General features: G+C 35.8%; 1 non-coding gene across 1 annotated transcript; it reads left to right on the top strand.

Annotated features, from left to right (window-relative positions):
* Positions 1–9064: 9064 nt before the first annotated feature.
* Positions 9065–9170, top strand: LOC144372668 (U6 spliceosomal RNA). Its single transcript, XR_013432603.1, has one exon. It is a non-coding gene; the product is annotated as a U6 spliceosomal RNA (small nuclear RNA).
* The last annotated feature ends 11316 nt before the right edge of the window (positions 9171–20486 follow it).

Raw genomic sequence — 20486 nt, 5'->3', positions numbered from 1 at the left:
CTATATTTTTTCTAATGAGTTCTAAGAGTTCTTCATATATTCTTGATGCAAGTCTTGATAAATGCTTTACAGTAATTTCCTCCCAGCTTGTGTTTTGTCTATTTCATTCACTTCAAAGTGTATTTTGAATTACAGAGGTTTTAGTTTGATGAATCCCACATTGTCAAATCCTTTTTAATGCTTTTGTTGTCAAATTTAAGAAATCTTTGCCAAACCTAAGTTCAACAAAAATTTTTCTCTTATTTTTTTCCTAGAGGTTTTGTAGTTTTGAGTTTAATATTTAAGTCTGTGAGTTAATTCAGGTGTCTAATGCAAGGCATGGATCAATATTTTGCATATAAATATGCAGTAATTTCAGTACCATTTGCTGAAAAACTTCCCATTCTCTACTTGTCTTTCCATCTTTGTCAATGACTGTTGCCATATATATTGTGTATCTATCTCTGAATTCTTGGCTCTGTTCCAATGTTTTGTCTGCAATCCTGATTACTGTAGCTTTAGAATATTTTTTTTCTTTTTTTCCTCTTCGTATGGTACTAGGGATTGAACACAGGACCTTGCATATGCTAGGCAAGTGCTCTACCACTGAGCTACATCCCCAGGCCTAGATTAAGTCTTGAAGCCACGTATTCTAGGTCTGTTGCAATCAGCTTGTCATTTTCTACAAAACTCTGCAGGAATTTTGATTGGAATAATGTTGACTCTGGTGATTAAACTGGGATGAATGGACACCTTAGTCTTCTGACTCATAAATTAGGTATATCTCTCCATTTAGGTTCTCTTTAATTTTTATCAGCAATATTTTATAGTTTTTAATATATACATTTTAGTTTTTGCCACGTTTATGTTTAAATACTTCATATTTTTATTCTATTGTACATGGAAATCTTTAAAATTTCAATTTCTAATTATTCATTGTTAATATATAGAAAATATAATTGCTTTTAGATGTAAATTTTATCTGTCAACCTTACAATAGCTTTTTTCTAGATCATACCAGATTGTATCTATATATATTCATGTTATCTGAAAATAAAGAGAATTTTATTTCTTTCTTTCCAATCTGAGTGCATTTTATTTCTTTTTCTTGCCTTAGTATACTAGCTATTTCCTTACTGCACCCCAGTACAATGCTAAATAGATGTAATGAGAGTGGACATCTCTGTTTGGTTTCTGATCTTGGGGAAAAGTATTCAATTATCAACCATTAAGTTTGAGGTTAGCTGCATTTTTTCAGAGGATATTTTAAGCTCCCTTCTATTCCTAGTTTGTTATTTGTTTTTCTACATCAATAATAAATTCTGAGGGGCTGGGGTTGATACTCAGTGGTAGAGCACTTGCCTAGCATGTGTGAGGCAATGGGTTCGATTCTCAGCACCGCATATAAATAAGTGAATATAATAAAAGTCAATCAAAATCTAAAAAAAAATTTTAAATAATAGTCAGGGCTGATTTTTTTTTACATGTCGATGGGATTTATTGTCACCTACTTGTACATGCACACAAAATAACAATATAATTTGGCCAATATTACTCCCCAACATTTACCCCCTCTGCTATATTTTTTAAATGCTTGTTTTGTATCTCTTGAGCTAAACAAGAGTATGGGATATGTGTATGGAATAATGTATTTTCTATGGCTTCTCTTATTCAGCTTTTAGGTACATCAATGTGGTAAATTTCATTGATTTTCAAATGTTAAATAAATTTTGGATTCTTGACATAAATCCCCATCATCAGTGTAGTTTTTGTCTATGATGTATTTTCCTTTTACATATTGTTGTATTCGACTTAAATTTTTGTTTAGAATTTCTGTACAGATTCATTGGAGATCTCTTGAGAGGTATGTGATTTTCTTTTCTTGTTATATCTTTGTCTTGGTTTGGTGTAGTGATAACACTGGCTTCATAGGAGAAATATTTCCTTGCTTTAATATTCTACAAGGGTTTAGTATTACTAATACTATTAGGAATTAGTATCATTTCTTCCTTACAGGAATTGGATCACCAATAAAGCTATCTGGGTCTTATATTTTTTTCTTTGTAGAAAGGTTTTTACCTATACCTTCAATTTCTTTAATAGTCAACAAGGTTTATGAAGTTGTCTGTTTTTCTTGAGTGAACTTTTGCAATTTGTGGCTTAAATAGAATTTCTTCTTTCATCTAAATTGTCAAGTTAATTAACATAAACTGTTCATAATATCCCCATTATCAGTCTAGTATCTGTGAAATCTGTAGTTATATCCCTTCTCTGATTGCGGATATTGGTAATCTGTGTCTCCTCTTTTATTTCCCTCACTAGATGTTGATCAATTTTATTCATCTTAAAGAACTAGCTTTGGGTTTCATTGATTTTCTCTTATTTTCCTTTTTTAAAATTTTACTGACTTATAGTCTTTATTATATCTTTTTTTCTTGCTTACTTGGAGATTAACTTATTTTTCCTTTTCTAGTTTCTCATAGTAGGAACTAAAGTCAATGACTGGAGACTTCTTTTTTAATAAAGCTATCTTGGGCCTGGTAGTGCTATAAATTTTCCAATAATGCTTTAGTGACATTGCACAAATGGATATGTTGTTTTCAGTTTTATTGAACTCAAAATATGAATTTCTTCTTTGATTTATTTGACTCAAAAATTATTTAGCAGTGGGGGCTAAGGTTGTAGCTCAGTGGTAAAGTGCTTGCCTCACATGTGTGAGGCACTGGGTTCGATCCCCAGCACCACATAAAAATAAATGTACTGTGTTGTTCATTTATATATATATATATATATATATATATATATATATATATATATATATATATATATATATTTAGCAGTCTGGCACTAAAGTTTTCAAATATTTGAGAAATTTCCAGATTTTTCCATTATTGATTTCTCATTTTATTGTGTTCAGAGAACAAGCTTTGCCTGACTTTGAATACTTTTATATTTACTGATAATTTTTTTAAGATCCAGAATACAGTTTATCTTGGTAAATGTTCCATGTGCACTAAGCTCCTTGGGAGTTTTCTATAAACGTCAATTAATTTCAAATGGATGGATTGATTATGTCATTCACACTTTCTACAATCTTACTTTTATTTTTCATTTTCTGCCAATTGCTGAGGAGAGGATATTGAAATCTCTAAATGTAATCTATAGGATTCATCATTTTCCTCATAATTCTATCAATTTTTATACTTCATGTATTTTGAAGGTCTAATATTAAAAGTACAAGCATTTAAGTTTATTATATAATCTTGACTGATTCCTTTATCATTAGGAAATAACTTTCTTGAGTCCCGATGATATATTTTGCCCCACAACCTCTTTTGGTTTAATGTAGCTACTCCAGATTTCCTTTCACTAGTGTTTAACATGAGATACCTTTTTCAATCATTCTAATTTTGACTTCTTTGTGTCTATTTACAGTGTTACTCCCTTAGACATCTATTTGGGTCTTGCTTCTTTAGGCAATATGACAATCTCTGTTTTTAACTGATGTATTTAGATACTTTCCACTTAATAGGATTACTGCTGTGCATAGGTGTAAGCTTAATATAATCTTCTATTTGTTCCTTCTGTTCTTTGTTCTTTTTCTTTTCTTTCTGTCTTCTTTTGCAGAAATACCACTATCGGTATTTTTAGTGATTCCTCTATTGGCTTATTAAGCTATAACTCTGTTTTCTAATCTTAGTGCTTCAGGGTTTAGAATGTAAATCTTTAATTTGTCACAATATACCTTCAGATGATACTGTATTACTTCACATATTCAATAAGAACGTTACAATAATTACTACCCTTTTGAGATTTATACTGTTGTCATGTATTTTACTTTACATGTTTTCTAAATCCCATACTACACTGATGTTTGTCTTTAAACAGACAATGACTTTTTAAAATGTTCAAATAAGAAAAATTATTTTAAATATTTATGCACACAGTCACCATTTTCAGTGTTCTTTACTCCTTTATTCCATTATTTCCATCTGCTGTCTTGGTGCAAGTGTAGGGTGAATTCTTTCAGCTTGTATGTCAGTACAAGTCTTCATTTTAGAAAGATATTTCACTGGGCATGATATTATCGGCCAACATTATTACTCTTCAAATATATTAAAGGTATCACTCCACTATATTCTCTTATGCCTAATTTCTGACAAGAAATCTGATGTCATCCTTAGTTCTTCTCTACATAAATGTTTTCTCTAACTGCTAAGATTGCTCTTTATCACTGGTTTTGAGCAATTTATTTATGATATAATATACCTTGATATAGCTTTATTCATGCTTTTTGTACTCTAGTTCCTTTTAATATCTTGGATCTGCTGATGTACAGTTTTCACAAATTTTTGAAAATTTTTGGCCATCATTTCTTAAAATATTTTTCTGAATACCTCTCAACGCTCAACTTGAAACTGTCCCACAGCTCACTGATGCTCTGGTTCACTTTTCTTTAACAGAAGAAATTTTCCCTGTGTTTCATTTGGGGTACTTCTCCTGTTATGTCCTCAAGTTTACTAACAATTTCATCACAAATGCTTATTCTGACATTAATCCCATCCACTGTGTTTATCATATATTTTCAACTCTAGAAGTCTGATTTTCTTAAAATGTATCTTCTATATCTCTTTTTACCTTTTTAACACACGAAATATAGTAGTAATAACTTTTTAAAAAATGCCATTACCTCATTCTAACATCTCCGGCAGTTCTCGGTTGGCTTTGATTGGATGATTCTTCTCCTCATCATTGTGGATTGTATTTTTCTTGCTTCTTTGCATGCCTGGTAAGCTTTGATTCGATGCCATACATTACGAATTACTATTCTTAATATTTTGTATACAATTAAATTACTGGAAACAATTTGATTCTCTTGGGTCTGAATATTTGCTAGGTATTACATAAATTGTAATAGTCAGTCCGAGGTAACGCCCTTCTGATTATTCTACCCAACTTCCTTAGATAGTTTTTTCCAGGTGCTATTCTGGTCCCTGTGTTAGGACCTGTTCCTTCTAATCACTTAAGATCGTTTCTCTGACTTGCTAAGCAGTTTCATCACACTTATGTGCAGATCAATACCCTGCTGAACACTCAGAGAGCCTTTCACAGATTTCCAGAATTGTCTCTCAATGTAGCAACCTTCTTTTGGTACTCCACCCTGTGAATTCTAGTCACTTCGGTTTTCCTGGAATCTCAGCACCATCTCTCAATTCATGGTATCCTCTGGTTCTGCCTGACTTCCCCTTCTTTGTCATGGCTTGGGAATCTCTTAACATAGTAAAAGCTGGGACAACTAAAGAGCTCACAGCATTTGTTCCTTATGTTTCCAGAATCATTCTTTGTTGCTTGATCTTCAATGTTGCTGGATCTTCAAATTTTATCTGTTTGTGGGTTTTTTTTTCATATTTATTTTAGTTGTTTCAGTTGGGAAGGTGAAGCCAGTACCTATATAAAGCTATCATAGCTAGATGTAAAAATCATTTGCTTTTCTTTTTCTTTTTATGGTGCTGGGGATTGAACACATGGCCTCATGTATGGTAGGCAAGTGCTCTACCACTGAGCTACATATCCCTTTTCTCATTTGCTTATTTTTTTAATAACAGAATACATAATGAAATAAATTTTAAAAGTTAACTATAAAAGAGAGTAACATCAGGGTAGACAGAACTGGGACAAAAGCTAGAATTCTTTCAAAATCAGGCAGGAGAATCACAAGTTCAAAGCTAGCCTCAGCAACTTAGCAAGTCCCTACGCAATTTAGTGAGAACTATCTCTAAATAAAAAATAAAGAGGCTAGGTATGTGGCTCAGTGGATAGGAGCCCTGGGTTCAATCACCAGTACTAGAAAACAGAAACAACTTATTTTTACAAATTAACTTTGGCTCTTCTAAATATTTAAATAATTGTAAAATAAACAAAAAAATCTTTATAAAGTAATACCTAAATATTGAAAGCAAAAATGAAACAACCTGTGACATCAAGTTGGTGACAAACCACAGAAATGAATTAGTTCAAACATACCTTAGTGGGATATAGCTTAAAGACAAGAGAATTTCATTTCAGGAATACATTCCTGAAAGTATTTTAAATAACATAAATATAGTCTTGTGTTGCTTAATGATAGGAATAAATTCTGAGAAACACATCTTAGGCAATTTCAGCATGTAAACATTATTGAGCATACTTATACAAACCTAGAAAATATAGCCATTTCCACACGTAGGTATTCATATATGGTATATCATCGCTTTGGGGATAAAAACCTATAAGATATTATTATACTGAATTCTGTAGACAATTGTAACGTTGTAAATGTTTATATATCTAAACATATCAAAACACAAAAAATATATTAAAAATACTAGGTGACAAGAATTTTTTAGCTCCATTATTATGCACTAATGACCAAAATGTCATTAAGTGGCACAAGACTGTAAACAATTATACTGATGTCATTGAAAACTGGAACTCCAACATCAGAGAAAGAAAACACAAATCTAAGATAGATGAAGTGAAGTAAAATCTCTCCTGAATTTTCATGGGAATTATCTAAATGACATGATGAAAAATCCCCACATATTTCTGAGCTTTGTTCACTAAAAAGGCCTACAAATGACAGTCAATTTGAGCAATAAGCAATCCTAGTACTTGGAATGTAGCCTCTAAATATCATTTCCTATTGAAAGGAACCAAAGTTCTTTTAGAGAAATAGTTCCTTCAAGGTCTGGACAGGGAATGTTTAAGATGAACTTGGAATATCTCATAGTTCAAAAGCAAGGGAAATAGGTAACAATGACCACTAGGTGGTGGCAAAGGGTCCCAGGAGCCAAGATAAAGAGGCTTCTACAAGGCAAAAGGGGGAGAAATTGAGCATCAGGTAAGAACAATTACTATTCCTAACTGGATTAAACACACCAAATATTTTTAAATGCATGACATCATATTAACTCTTAAATAAAAGTTAAAAAGATTTCAAAAGCCCCTTTGGGTATCATTTGATAATGCTAGAATACCACCTTACTATTCTGAAAAGTAATGAAGAAAAGGAATCAAATGGTTATCTCCTGCCTTAACTATACAAACCAAATATCTGTGTAAAGAATAATCAATCATAGCCAGGCGCCGTGGCACACACTTGTAATCCCAGTAGTTCGGGAGGCTGAGGAGGGAAGATAGCAAGTTCAAAGTCAGCCTCAGCAAAAGCGAATTGCTAAGCAACTCAGTGAGACCCTGTATATAAATAAAATACAAAATAAGGCTGGGGATATGGCTCACTAGCCAAGTGCCCCTGAGTTTAATCCCCAGTACAAAAAAAAAAGAAAGAATAATCAATCATAAATTTTTATTTGTATAGGCATCCCAGCCTTTAAATGAAGAAAGAAAAATCCCAGCAACTCAGACCATTGCTATTTTGCAACCTGTAATATATTAGCAAATCTCACCAAGGTCACTGTTGACTAGTAGTCAACATCAAAGGAGAGGACATGCAGATGTCAATGCAATATTTTATTAAGTTTTCATAAGAAACAGAATTGAACCTAAACCTGACTACCAATTTCCAAGAAATATAAAGCAACAGAGAAAGGCTGAGGTTGTTAGCTCAGCACTTGCCTAGAATGCATGGAGCCCGAGGTTCAATCCCCAACACCACCAAACAAACAAACAAAAAAAAGGCAATAGAGAAACAGGTTAAATTGTTGTACCACGGGGATGTCATTTATTCACCAAAACTACAATATATCCTAGAAGTCCCACAAACATATTTTTTTCAATTATCGCAAAAAGTTACAAAAAGAGGATAAATCAATAGAGAGTAACTTATATGAGACTTGTTCTCCCACTGAAAGCAACCAGAAAGTTGGAATATATATATATATTTTGGTACCAGGGATTAAACTCAGAAGCACTTGATCACTGAGCCACATCCCCAGTCTCAGCCCCATTTTGTATTTTATTTAGAGACAGGGTCTCACTGAATTACTTAGCACCTCACTTTTGGCTTTGAACTCATGATCCTCCTGTCTCAGCCTCCTGAGCCACTAGGATTAAGGCATGTGCCACCATGCCCAGTCAAAATATATTTTTAAAGAGCTATTTTTCAGATAGAAATCCACAAGGGACATGCAACTGTCACCCCTAAGATCAGGAGAACAAATAGATGAGCATTTCACCTGGAGGCACCCTCTAGACCTCAGTTTGGGAAGGGGAACCCAAATAGGGCATAACAGTCTCACTGAGGAGAGAGAGACCAGAGTTCCAGGAGTTTAAGCAGCCAAAAATATGTAGAGAAAACTACCAGAAAGATGGGAGCCACAAAGAAAGAGAGTTCCAGAAATCTGCATGGAGGTGGTCTTCAGTTTGGGGCTACATTCTAAGCAGTACCTGCGAGGGCCAAGAACAACTATAAGCTAACCAATCCCACAGTTGGCACTGAGCTGGGAGAAGTCTGGATTCCAGCTAGCCAGAGAGAGTTGACATACAAAAACAGTATGGTCAACAAGCTCATGAAGAAGTATTTGATCCAGGCATCATGGCACATGTCTGTAATTTCAGCAACTCAGAAGGTTGAGGCAGGAGGATCCCAAGTTTGAGGCTGGCAACTTATCAAGGGCCTAAGCAAGTTAGTGAGACCCTATCTCAAAAGAAAAAAAAAAGTTCACTCAATATCATTAATTATCAGGAAATAAACTCACAAAGACATACCCACTAGAATGGCCCAAGTGCTAGTGAAGATGAAGTCAAGTGGAAGTCTCCTAAATTGCTGGTGGAAGTATAAAATGATTGTGGTCATTTTTTAGCATGGCTTGACAGTATCACATAAGATAAAAACATACATTAAATGTAGGAGGCAATTGCACTCCTAGATATGAGTCCATTTATAGTGGCATATATATGAAATAGTACTGTAGGAAAAATGAATCTATAGTTTAAAAAAAAAGTTATCAGTGGTTGCCTGGAACAGGTGGTGAAGGAACTCACTGGGAAGGATCCCAAGGAAACCCCTTTTCTAGTGAAAAAACTGTTCTATATCTTGATTATGGTAGTTTTTACATGGGTATCTACATTTGTTAAAACTCAGAGTGTGCTTGCTTTGGCAGCACATATACTAAAATTGGAACAATACAGAAAAAATTAGCATGGTCCCTGAGCAAGGATGACACCCACATTGTGAAGCATTCCATAGTTTTGTGGAACCAACCCTTCAACAGATGAATGGATAAAGAAACTGTAGTACATATATGAAATGGAATATTACTTATAGCCTTAAAAGAGAAAAAAATTATGGCATCTGCGGGTGAATGGGAATATCAGGTTAAGGGAAGTAAGCCAATCCCAAAAACCAAAAGCTGTATGTTCTCTCTGAAAGTGGATGCTGACCCATAATGGGGGTAAGGTGGGTGGTAAGAGGCATGGAAAGAATGGAGGAACTTTGACTGGGCAAAGGGGAGGTAGGACAGGTGAGGGGGCATAGGGATAGGAAAGATGGTGGAATGAGATGAACCTTATTACCCGAGGTACATGTAGGAATACAAATGTGTTGTGTACAACTAGGAAAAGTTTTGTTCCATTTATATACAATGAATCGAAATGCATTCTGCTATCATGCATAACCAATTAGAACAAATTAAAAAAAACTCACTGATATTGGCTATCAAGGAATTACTGTTAAGTTGGGTGATGGCCCGTGGGTTCATTATACTATTCTCTGTGCTTTTCTTTAAAGCTTTTCTAATTAAATTTATTTTTTAACTAGTACATAGAAACAAACATTATAATTATTGAAGTAGGTAACATGACATTTTGATGCATGATTACACTATGTAACGTTTAAATCAGTTAAATATATCTACCTCCTCAAACATCATTTCTCTATGGTAAAACTTTCACAACCTTTTCTTCTAGTATTCTAAAATGTACAGTATGTTATGGTTACCTATAGTCCCCTACTATTCTCTCTGCTCTTATTTGAAAGTTTCCATGATAAAAATACTAAAAATAATTTTTAAATTAAGATATAACTTCAAATATTTAAAGGATTTCTATGTAGAAAAGAATTCAGTTTTATAGAGGAAATCATGTGGAGGAAAATTTGGAGTCAATACAAGGATGAAGTAGACAACAGAAGAACATATAGCCTTGTAAGAGAGTGACTCATGCTAGGAAATACTGGTGTACAGGCCTCATAACTACTCGTCAGGGCCACAGTAAAGAAAATAACAGCAATGAGTGAGAAACTAGACTAACAGCCTTCCAAGGTTTCTTCTAACACTAAGATTCTACTAAGATTCCATTGATCAATGAACCTGATTGGTGCACATCTCCCAAACACATCAGAGCCTATTACTCTCCAGTCCTATCAGATATCATACTACTTGTTTAAGATTTTACATTGATTTGTTCATAATTTTTGCATATATTTTTTAAGTCCTTTTCTTAAGGCTTTCAAAAATCACAATCATGCCTTACACCTGTTAGACTCTTTTAGTCCTCACACAATGTCCTGTACACACTGGGCCATCAAAATGCCTTTTTGAAATCTCCTTTCAAATCAGTCTTTTAACATTGTGCCTCTTCTTTGCCACTCACGTCTATGTCTTACCTATCACCGTACAATCACTGACACACCTGCACCACATTCGTGTCCCCCGACCTAGACCTAGAGGAGGGCTCTGTGCATACCTAAAAATATGAATAAAGAAATCCTTTCCATATCGTGAGGCTGTTAACTTTCCAAGTGATGCTGATTCATTCTGATAATCAAATTATGACTGTGGAAGACTGCTTTAATCACTGGAAATATCATTATTCTAACTGCCTGGCTTGTACATACCCCTTACCCAGGTGGCTGCCACCATCATGAACAAACATGGAGCCAACTGAAAAATGATTTTTTTCTCCCCACCACATCTTTTCCACCCTGGTGGTCTTTTCTCCCCAGGTATTCATTGATTTATACCACCTTCTGACTGCCTACATGAGAATTAGGGGGTGCGTAGGGGTAAAACCCTTCAAAATGCCAGACACCTCACCAGACATTTTACCTTGTCAAATCATTTAATTCTTATGATTGGAGTAACCATTATCTACATTTTTCAGATGAGGAAAACTTTTTTCAAAAGTTTAGTTATTTGCCCAAACTTCTAAATGATAACCTTGGGATTTGAAACCACATCTACCTGGCTTCAAAATCTATACATTTTACAAGGAAAACAACAACATCATCTTTCTTACACAAGCCTTGAAATAACACAATCTACAGGAAACAACTTCAGTTGGGGAGGATTACTGTCACAAAGGCCCTAGGACCTCCAACCTCTAAAAGCTTTCTCATTCCTATAATTAAATTCTAAAAGTCCAATATCAACAAATACCAATGGGGGAAGTAAGTCCTAAAATGCTTAGATAAGCTTCTAGACAGATTAAATGTCTTGTTTGAATCATGATTTTATTTAGAAAGATCAGCCTTAAGTGACTCTTTCTAAGAAACAGATCTAACCTAATTCCTTTTCATTCTTAAAACTTTCTAAGGATCCCCACTATTAATGGTCTAATGCTACTTTGGCTCATGACTTCAGTTAAGATTTGCTGGCCTCTCCAACAGGCCCATCCCCCTCCAACTTCACACTTTACAACACCAACTATTCACATTCTCCTGCCCTCCCCAAATATCCTTTCTTCATGTTTCCATTTCTCTGAACACATTTCTTCTGACTGCCAGCTTCCCCCACCACCCCAGCCTGTCTAATCAACAACAAACCACATGTCAGACTCCTGTTTGCCCTTTGCCTGTGCTTCAAACACATCTCAACCACTTTCTGACCTTATTGATCACCCTTCCAACCATAATAAATGCATTTATGGACAATAATGTTCTACCATCGAATAAATACCTCTCTTTCTGCCATTATCTTACTGTGTTTCAAGTGAATGCTGTTATCTCCCTGCCAGAATGAAAGGTTCTGAGGGGAAGAACCAAGTTTTTATAGGTGTGCAAATGTCCAGCCTTGGTAGACAGCAAATCTTCCTCATGTGCTAAACCAAGTAGCCATTAAAGCCACACCCCTATGGCTTTTGTTTCAGGAGCTATCTACTCAAAGGATCAGGAGTAATTTTCATAAAGACATTTTAAGTTCTTCACTTCATGACCAGAAGCCACTTAAAAACTAATAAATAATCAACATTCTAATTGAAGAAACTATGTCAAACTTACCATCTTAGACAAATAAAGCAAGAATGAATGTAACAAGAAAAGTATGGTGGTGGCATCTTCTGGCTCTTCCACCTTTATCTCTAGTTGGTTTTCTGTATCAGCAGCATCAACAAGAGTACCTTCTGTTATAAGTAGCTCTAAAATTGAAAGGGGAAATGGCTATTTTATTTTATGCTATAGAATAAGAATTGTCTCTCTTCAGTTTCAATATTCATCGAGTGTTTCACTAAATATATGAGTCACAGTGCCTGGAATATTTGGCTCTCCTAAAGACAATTAACACAGAGAAGAAAACCTCAAAATCCTAATTAGAGCTATTAGACCCTTCAATTATAAAATGAACAATCTCCAGTCTACTCCCCACTACTTCTATGGCCATACAACTGCTACCAGAACAATATTTACTCAAGGGAAAATTTAAAACCAGAGATATATAGACCAGGGTCACATTCAACAAACATGGATTTAGTGCTGATGAAACCTTGTGTTTAAAATTTTAGGAAAGCTGAAAGAGAGGGAGTCTTGGTTTGCAGATTTGCAGGTGGAATGAGCCAAGGCTTAACACAGTATCTGGCACCTGGCAGAGATACTCAACAATTATTTATTGAATGGACAGATGACAGCTATTTAAAAAGAACACAGTAATATCAAGAGAGACTAAAGGGAATTGGATACAGACCTGCATTGAGGCTCTGTGAATGAGGTAGAATTCCAGTAAGAACTGAGAGCTTGTAGGGGTGGAATTTCAGTATGAGTTACAGCCTGGGGTACGTTTGATTAAACAGCAGGAGTCCAACATGCAGTTATTAAGAAGTTGGACCAGTTGCTTCTAAGGTCTTTCTCAACCCTGAGATTCCCATTCACTACTATTTTTTTAAGCTTTTGCCTAATTTTTTTTATTTTAGTTTTTGATGGACCTTTATTTTATTTATTTGTATGCAGTGCTGAGAATCAAACCCAGTGCCTCACATGTTAGGCAAGCGCTCTACCACTGAGCTACAACCCCAGGCCCTCCATTCACTATTGGTCTATGAATTTGACTGCTGGTGAAGTCTGCACCATTGGCTCAGCATCTCAGCAACCTGAGCGGGCTGGCTGAGGCGCCGGCAGAGCCGGAGGGGACACACGCAGGGTCCTGAGGCTCTGTCACTCCTGCGCCCCACCCATCATCCTACGACCCCCTAGCCCAGCCCACGGGGCAGGGGACCGGGGGATCAGAGCCCCATGCGGCCCCAAAGAGCCACCACGGAGACCCTGGGCTGCCCGCCCACCTGTGGACTCACTGCTGCATTCGTCGTCTGCACAGAGTTTGTGCTTCCACAAGGGCCAGCCGGTGCTCGGGTCCAGTTGGCCCGGCACTCGCCAGGTCAGCCACAGCACGAACAGCAAGAAGAGCAGCACTGGCGCTGCAGCCATGTTGTGGTCACCTTGGGGAGTCGGTGACAGGGTGGAGTAGGCTGTGGCGGGCGTCAGGGGGCGGAGGCGGGGCTCAGGGGGGCGGGTGGGGTGGGTAGCAAAGCACAGAGGGGTGGCGCCCGGGAAGGCTTAAGCCTTTCCCGGGTGACACCTCAGCAGGGATATCTGGGGGTCAATCCACAGACTCTACTGGAGAACACACGGAGCTGGAGCTCCGTCCTTCTCTAGTCAAGACCTTCTCATGGACTGAAGACCTTCTCCTCTAGTCGCTGCCTTGGCAACTAGAACTCTCCTTCTCGTCCAATCACCTGCCTTTGCTCCTGTGACCTCACAAGCGACCCTCCACATGATTCTAGTAGTCACCCACCCATCCCCCCCCCCCCCCCCCGCCAACTGGTCCTTTCTGGCTTTCCTTAATGTCTCATTTCTGGTCCATCCTAAACTAGCCCACTCCACTTCACCATCACTCCCATCCCCCATTCCTGGTCTGGTACCTCCTTTTCTGAACTACCAAATCCCACCCATGACTTGTCACAGCTAGTCTATGGTTCCAGGCTCCCTCCCCTTCAATCTCTTTGAGGTTCCTTGAAGCCCCACCCCAAGATCCCTCTGATTAGGAAAGGGGAAGGTGAATAGAACTGTGAGTGAGGGTGTAAACTGGAGACAGTGGCCTGCTTTTTTTTTCAAGGCGGGGACAGGTGGGGGCAGAGAGATGGACATTAGTCTTCAGGCTAAGATCTTGAGATTCTTATCTTTATCCGTAAGGGAAGAAATTATTTAATTCAAAAGCATATTTTTAATTCTCATTTTGTGCTACCAAAGCCCTAGCATGGTGTGGGAGTGGATGAAAATCAAAAGACAAGATATCTGGTCCTGGTCGGAAAAAGTCCACAACTTAGTGGGAACCAACTGACAAAACCGATTGTCAGAGAAGAAAGCTAGTAGCTAACATTTCTTGAAAGCTTTATGTCCAGTTGTTATTCTGAAGGAAATTTTATTTTATTTTTTCTGACCTCTAAGAGGGATCTTACATTTTTCTACTTCCCTTTCCAAGACTATTCCCTCTTTTGCACTGTGTAATCTTGAATTTAAATCTGAATTAGTTGCATTGATTTTCCCTTGTGTTAATAGTCAAATTATGATACAATTTGAATTATTGAAATGCATATGGAGGGGTTTCTTTTCTTATTTTTAATGAAAACTCACGTTTTTTAAAATTAGCACCTAGGGGACTATAGGTGGAGACTTAATATGTAGAGTCATCAGCATGATAATTGTGATTAAATAAACACAAATCAGTTCATGACAGATGATTTCACTTACTATTATAATCAGCTTTCTCCTCTATAAAACAGCACAATTAGTCCTAAATTGACATTCACTAATTGTATATTAGAGTTTCAAGGAAAACAATGAAGAGTTGGTGACTAGCATAATGATTGAGATGTGTTTTGACATCAGTAATTATTATTATTTTTAAGATGGGGGTCTTGCTATGTTGCCTAACCTGATCTCCAACACCTGGACTCAAGCAATCCTCCTGGCTTGGCCTTCTGAGTAGTTAGGACTACAAGTCACCAAACCAGCCCAGTAATTATTGTTTAGTAGATCTCTTTTTGGACACTAAAATCACTACTAATATGATTGTATATGTTTGAAATTGGTTTTAGGAGCAACATACAGATTTGATGCAATTCCCATCAAAATACCCATGAATTGGTGTGAATATACTTAATATACAATGAGAGATATGAAAAATTGTGCTCTATATATGTAATATGAATTGTAAAGCATTCTGTTGTCATATATAAATTTAAAATAATAATAATAATAATAAATGTCATTTTTCCAGAACTAGAACAAACAGTCCTGAAATCCATTTGGAAGAATAAAATATTCAGAATAGCCAAAACAATTCTAAGTCAATAAAGCAAGCTGGAGGCATCATCACAATACCTGACTTCAAATTGTACTACAAAGCTATGGAAATAACCACTGCATGGCTCTGTCATAAAACCAGATACATAGACCAATGGGAAAGAAGAGAAGACACAGAAAAAGATCCAACACAGTTAACACTCATCTGATTCTTGACAAAGATGCCAAAAACATATTGGGAGAAAAGACAGGCTTTAAACAAGTGGTGCCAGGAAAATTGGTTATCCATATGTAGACAAATAAGATTAGACCCTGTACAAACTTGAAAGAGATCAAAAGCCCAGGAATTAGACCAGAAACTATGCAAATCCTTGGAAGAAAATATACATTTGAGACTCCAGCATATAGGTACAGGCAATGACTTTCTTTTTAGAACTCCTAAAGCTCAGAAAATAATGACAAAAGTTAATAAACAGAATGGCATCAAATTAAAAAGCTTCTGCACAGCAAAGGAAACAATTAGTAACATGAAGAAAGAACCTAAGGAATTGGAGAAAATATATTTGCTAACTACTCTTTTTTTTTTTAAGAGAGTGAGAGAGAATTTTTTAATATTTATTTTTTAGTTTTTGGCGGACACAACATCTTTGTTTGTATGTGATGCTGAGGATCGAACCTGGACTGCATGCATGCCAGGCGAGCGTGCTACCGCTTGAGCCACATCCCCAGCCCTGCTAACTACTCTTTGACACAGGATTAATATCCAAACTATATAAGAAACTTTTAAAAACTTAACACCAAAACCTCAAATAACCTAGCTTAATTGGGCAAATGAATTAAAAAGATACTTCTCAAAAGAAGAAATAAAAATGGACAACAAATCTATAAAAATGTTCAACATCATTAGCAATTAGGGAAATGCAAATCAAAACTACAGTGAGCTTTCATCTCACTTTAGTCAGAATAGCAGCCATCAAGAATATGAACGATATGGGACTGGGGTTGTGGCTCAACAGCACATTGCTTGTCTAGCACGTGCAAGGCCCTGGGTTCGATCCTCATCACCACATTAAAAATAAATAAATAAAAATAAAGGTATTGTGTCCAACTACTTAAAAAAAAGAATATGCACAATAATAAATGCTAGAGAGAATGTGGAGAAGAAGGGACACTTTTTTCTCTGTTGATAGGATTATAAATGAATATAACCACTATTGAAATCAGTATGGAGGTTCCTCAAAAGACTAGGCAGGAAACCACCATATAACCAAGCTATACAACTACTCAATGTTTATCCTAATGAATTAAAGTCATAATACTAGAGTAGTACATGCATACCCATGTTTATAGCAGCACAATTCACAGTTGCCAAACTATGGAACCAAACTAGGTGCTTATCAAGAATGAATAAATAAAGAAAATGTGGCATATACACACAATGGAGCTTTATTCAGCCATAAAGGTGAATTATGTCATTTGCTGGAAAATGGATGAAACTTGAGAACATTCTGTTACACAAAATAAGCTAAACTCATAAGATCAAGGGAGCCTATGTTTTCTCTCGGATGTGGAAGCAAGAGAGGAAAAAGGAAAAAAAAGTGAAAATCAAATGGAGATCAGTAGAGTGTAGGAAAGAGACCAGGAGAGGGAGGAGTGAAGGGAAAATACTGGGGAATGATATTGGCCAAACTGTAGTGTTATATTGTGCATGTGGAAATATGTAATGACAAATACTGCCATGATTTACGACTATAATGTATCAACAAAAAAATGGAAAAAATAAAAGAAAGCAAACAAAAGAACAAAATTGCTTTCATGTATATATGTATGTATGTATGTATGTATGTATGTATACAGCCTAGCCAAACATCTATTGTGAGCATAACATTAATACTCTGGAACAGTGTTGAGCAAATCATAGCTGTAAGCCTGACACTGTTTTTTTAAATTGTTCCCTTTATTCCTTTTTTCTCTTTCGTTCTTTCTTTCTTTCTTTCTTTCTTTCATTCCTCTCTCTCTCTCCCTTCCCTCCTTCCCTCCCTCCCTCCCTCCCCCCCCTCTCTCTCTCTCTTTCTTTCTTTCTTATTTCCCAGGCTGGCCTGAACTCCTAGGCTCAAGTAATCTTCCTGCCTCAGCTTTCTGAGTAGTTGTGACTGTTGGAGCACACCACGGTGTCCAACAATGACACTTGATTTTGTAAACAAAGTTTTATTAGAACACAGAAGCTAATATTATTTACCCATAGTCTAGGCTGTTTTTGTGCTACACTGGCATTTGAGTGGCAATTAAGACTTGCCTACAAAGTCTAATATGTTTATTATCAGTCTCTTTTCAGAAAAAGTTTGTTGATCCATGATTAGATTATAGACTAAAGTCAGCAGAATGAATACATAAACATTTATTTTCTTACGACTAAAATTGGCTGTATGAAATGAGATAAATGATCTATTAATTGCCAAGATATATGTCTCTTCCCTATAGAAAGTGTGTATTCAGGACTAGAAATCTTGGCACTGTGTCATGTCAAATGTAGGAAAAAACCTGGCAGTTCATTTTGATGAGACTTAAGAAATTTCTTTTCCAGGGCATTTTGAGGTGTATCTAAAATTTGTAGATAATACAGGGAAGAACATTTTAATCTGCAAATAGATTATGTTCATTATTAGTTTGTAATCATTTCACAACTATCATATAATATTAAAGCATCATAAGAGACTGCCTATCATAATAGAAACTTTTATGACTCTAGCCATTAACTTGTATTTTTCTACTTATTGTAGACCCATACTTTTAAGCTAGTGATATTGGTAAAATATATGATTATTTAACTCTGATTGCCTTACTAATTTTGACCAGTTTATTTTTCAGATATCCATTTTGGGGTTTACTCTTTCAATTAATTTTGGGTTCCATGGGCAATGAAATTGTTGTTGAGTATGTAAGATGTTGCAGTTTCTATGTAAGTTCACCTAAGTGCTTCTACCACTATTGATGGGCAAGGATATAACTAATTTAGTACTTTTACTTGAAACTGTTATAGTTCTACTGTACGGGATTTGTTTTCCTGACACAAAAAAGTATAAAACTAGAAAAACTAAACATTTTCAGGTATTAATTTCAGAGAGATGAAGCTCAAGTAAGATGGTGGTCATACTGAGTTAAGGAGAAAATTATCAAAGTGCAAGATTATCATAGTGGTTGGAATTTTGTGGACAAGAATGTCTGAGCTATTTATGGTGGGTGCAATGTGATTATGTGTGTGTGTTAGAGAGAGAGAATACTAAAAGCCTGGAGGAAATTTATTTTTGATATGAATGTACCAGATGAGACTCTTTAAGGCTTAGCAGAGGTTGACTGCTATAAAGGAGACTGAAGATGATGCTAAATGGCAATGTTGGAAGAAATTAGGTTTTCAGCAGAGTCAGGTTGCAGCAGCTTCACTAATATATCAGGTACTTAATTAAGAGTTCATAAATAAGCCTTAGCAAAAAGAACCACACAAAAAAGAGTAAAGGGAAAATGGTAGACCTAAATTTGAAACCAAAATTGATTCATGCTGAAAATGTATGAGGCAGCCAGAAAGGAAAAAGGAAAAGAAAGGTGTGTGTGTGTGAAAGGAATCTGAGGGCAATCAAAGGGAGATCAGTAGAATAGAGGAAAGGGATCAGGGGAGAGAGGAAAGCAGGTAAAAGAGAAATACTCAAGAATGATATTGGCTAAGTTTTATCACTATATTGTACATATGTATGAAAACATAACAACAAATCCCACCATTATGTACAAGTATAATGCACCATGAAATATGGAAATAAAGAAAAATACCAAACCTAGTGAGGCACGGAATATGCTTATAATCCCAGTGACTCAGGTGGATGAAGCAAGAGGATCACGAGCTCAAAGCCAGCCTTAGTAAATAGAGGTGCTAAAGCAGCTCAGCAAGACCCTGTCTCTCAATAAAATACAAAATAGGTCTGGGGATGTGGCTCAGTAATTGAGTACCCTGAGTTCAATCTCTGGAACCAAATAATAATAATAATAATAATAATAATACCAAATCTAATATGATCAAAACAATTCACCAGTAATTAGCCTGCATGACACATAAAACAGAATATCCTTTATAGGAAGAAAACATAATCCAGACTTCCTATGATGTATCATCTATAAATGACCAGAATATAATTAAAAAAAATTTTTTGGTACCAGGGATTGAACCCAGGGGTGCTTAACCATTGAGCCACAACCTCAGCCCTTTTTTGCATTTTATTTAGATACAGGGTCTCATTGAGTTGCTAAGTGCATCCCTTAGTTGCGGAGGCTAACTTTGAACTCTTGATCCTCCTGCCTTAGCCTCCTGAGTCGCTGGGATTATAGGCATGTAGAATATCATTAAATTTTGCCAGAATGCAAAGAAGATAGAAAAATGAGAACCACAAGAGAAAATATCACATATAAAAAAAGTTCCGTGAGCTGACCCAGATGTTAGGATTAGCAGAAAAAAATTTAAATAGTTTTTATAACTAATTTCAAGGAGTTAAAGAAAAGCTTAATCATAATGAATACGTAGATATGGGTGTCAACATATAAATGAAAAATTTCTTTTAAAAGAAATAAAAAGTACGGTATTGGAAACGAAAAATTCATGAAACAAATCTATCATCAGATTGTATAGTGCAAAAACAGCAAAAAGTTAACTTGGAGATAGACCAATAAAAATTATCTGGTCTAAAAATTAGAAAGAAAAAAATAGAGACTTGGTTACTATCAATACAAAGTGACCTAACATACATATAATTACATTTCTAGAAGAATAGAGGCATAAATTGTACAGAAAAAAAATATTTAAGACAATGATGACTAAAATTATCCCAAATTAACAAAAAAGATGTCAAGAGATTTAGGAAACTCAGTGAATACTAAGGTTAGTTACAAAGCAAATCACATCTAGATGCATCAGAGTCAACTGTAAATGATCAATTAGAAGGAAAAAGGTCTTGAA

The sequence above is a fragment of the Ictidomys tridecemlineatus genome, unplaced genomic scaffold (genome assembly GCF_052094955.1).
Source record: "Ictidomys tridecemlineatus isolate mIctTri1 unplaced genomic scaffold, mIctTri1.hap1 Scaffold_143, whole genome shotgun sequence".
In the NCBI taxonomy this organism is placed as follows: Eukaryota; Metazoa; Chordata; class Mammalia; order Rodentia; family Sciuridae; genus Ictidomys; species Ictidomys tridecemlineatus.
This window is presented reverse-complemented; position numbering and strand designations above follow the sequence as displayed.